Genomic DNA, 2,641 nt, shown 5'->3' with positions numbered 1-2,641 from the left:
TGGGTGAAATTTTCTTCCTAGCTCCGAATTTGACCATGCTGCCTCTGGGCTGGGAGGAAGACTTGGAGTAGGACCGGTTACATAAAATGGGTGTGGCCAGCCCTTTCCCTTCTGGTCTTCGTGGAAGGTTAGGTCCCACTGAGCGACCTTTAGGCAACTTGGTTAAACAACAACCATTCTTGTCACTCAAGAAAGGGAAGCCAGGTTTGTGGGTCCCACAGGTGGGTGGCCTTGATAGAGACTCCACCTAAGAGACAGGTTTCTTCCAAGCCCCAGTCCCCCACAAATGTGGGCATCCTGCCAGGCTGATCAAGTCCTGAGCTCTGTGTGCCAGGCCCTGGGTGTGGGCCTCACTTTGGAACAGCCACATGGATGACAGGATGGCTCTGCCACATTCTATTGAGCAAATGCTTGTCAGTCACACACAAATCATTGTCAGAGGAGCGGCTACCTCCCAGGGGTCTCTGTGGCTGGAGAGAGGCTGTTTTTTTTCCTGAGCAGTTAGAATGCTGTACCATTGTCCCAGCCAGAGGAGGGAGGGGTCCAGGCCTGCCACTCTCTGGAAGGCTGGATGCCTGAGGCAGGAAAGCAGCCAGGTACAGAATAGTCACTAGAGGTGCTGACAGGTGTCCCCACCTGTCCTCCTGTAGTTGGATTCCTGGAAAAGTACTTTCATGGTGTCCTGGGACTTTGAGAAGATGAAGTCATTGTCATTGATTTGATTTTCTTGACTTATTTTTAAATAATTTTAGATTTCTCCTAAAGCCACGGTGGCAGTGCGGGAAGTCTTGCTCCTCACTCTGAACCTCCCAGGTCTCTCGAAACCAGGAAGTTAACATTAGCACTCTGCCATTGACCATTGTTGTTCTATTTGCTCATTTCCCCACTAATATCCTTTCCTTAGCCCAGGATCCAGGTCAAAACTCCTGATTGTGCTGGCTGTCCTTTCAGTGGGGGGAGGCAGTTCCTCTGCCTCCGTCTTGGTATGCTGGAGAAAGCACTGGCTGGCTGTGATGGATCCTTGTGGCAGTTAGCCCTGTCCTAAGTTTGCTCGCTGTAGCTCTAGTTTTAATTTGCAAGTCATCTTCATTCATTGATGAAAACTTAGAAAATACAGAAATGTGTTCACAGACGGAGCACATGCATCATCTCTGTGTGTATGTGTGTGCATGTGAGGGGGTGTGTGAGTCTGTGTGTGAGCATGTGTCTGTATCTGAGTGCGTGTATGTGTGTGTGAGTATATATGTATATGTGTGAGTGTGTGTGCATTTGTGTGAGTGTGTATGTGCATGTATGTGAGTATGTGTGCATGTGTATGCATGTGTGAGTGTGTATGTGTATATGCACATATATGTGTGTACATGTGTGTGTAAGTGTGTGTGAGTGTATGCATGTATATGTTTATGTGAGTGTATGTGTATGCAAGTGTATGTGTGTGAGTGTATGTTTGTATCTGAGTGTGTGTATGTATGTGTATATGTGTGCATGTATATGTGAGTGTATGTGTGTGTGAGTGTGTTTGTCTGTTTTTGAGTGTGTGAGTATGTATGTGTGTGTATGTATGTAGGTGAGTGTGTGTATGTATGTGTATGTGAGTATTTGTGCATGTATATATGTGCATGTGAGTGTATGTGTGTGTGTACGTGTGTGTGCGTGTATATATGTGTATATATGTGAGTGTGTGTATGTATGTGAGTGTGTGTGTATATATGTTTGTATGTGAGTGTGTGTATGTATGTATGTATGTATGTATGTATGTATGTATCTGAGTGTATGTGTGTTGAGTGTATTATTCTGCACATGCTTCTTGTACCTGTTATGAGCATGCCTAGAAGAACTCTAGAATAATATATGCCTGTATGGAGGATAGGGAAGGGAGGGGAAAGATCAAATTTTGATGTCATGGGCAGAAGAAGCTGGGAAGATGTTACATTTGCTGAATCAGTTTGTCCCAGGCCCTTCTTTGGCTCTGGTGATCTGATGTATTCTCCTTCTGCTGTCCACTGCGGTAGTGTAAAAGCACCATGCCTCCAGGTACCCCTGACCCCTTAGTCTTCTGGTCTGAGACAAAAATCTATATAGAATGCACTAGAAAGCAGGGAGGCCAGGACACTTCTGCAGAGCACAGAAAGCAGAACCCAAGAACTAGGGTGCAGTGATTCCGCAGTGGGGTAGCTCCAGGTGACATTGACACATGGTGTCTACAGTGGCCTCTCCTAACCACCATGTGCATATGAGTGTGTGTGTGTGTATGTGTACGTGAGTATGTGTGCATGTATATATGTGAGTGTGTGTGTGCATGTATATATGTGAGTGTGTGTGTCCGTGAGTGTGTGTGCATGTGTATATGTGAGTGTGTGTGCAGGTATAATATGTGAGTGTGTGTATGTGAGTATGTGTGCATGTATATATGTGAGTGTGTGTGCATGTATATATGTGAGTGTGTGTGTGCATGAGTGTGTGTGCATGTGTATATGTGAGTGTGTGTGCATGTATATATGTAAGTGTGTGTATGTGAGTGTGTGTGCATGTATATATGTGAGCGTGTGTGCATGTATATATGTGAGTGTGTGTATGTGAGTGTGTGTGCATGTATATATGTGAGTGTGTGTGCGTGAGTGTGTGCATTTATATATGTGAG

At 45.2% G+C, this 2,641-nt stretch overlaps 1 protein-coding gene across 1 annotated transcript in view; it reads left to right on the top strand.

Annotated features, from left to right (window-relative positions):
* The window catches only part of Mall (mal, T cell differentiation protein like), a 27,415-nt gene that overhangs the window by 740 nt on the left and 24,034 nt on the right, over positions 1-2,641 (top strand). The gene's annotated exons all lie outside the window — the stretch shown is intronic.

Source organism: Mastomys coucha, unplaced genomic scaffold (assembly GCF_008632895.1).
Source record: "Mastomys coucha isolate ucsf_1 unplaced genomic scaffold, UCSF_Mcou_1 pScaffold15, whole genome shotgun sequence".
NCBI classification, from domain to species: Eukaryota; Metazoa; Chordata; class Mammalia; order Rodentia; family Muridae; genus Mastomys; species Mastomys coucha.
Note: the sequence above shows the minus strand (reverse complement) of the source record. Positions and strands in the feature narration are given on the sequence as shown.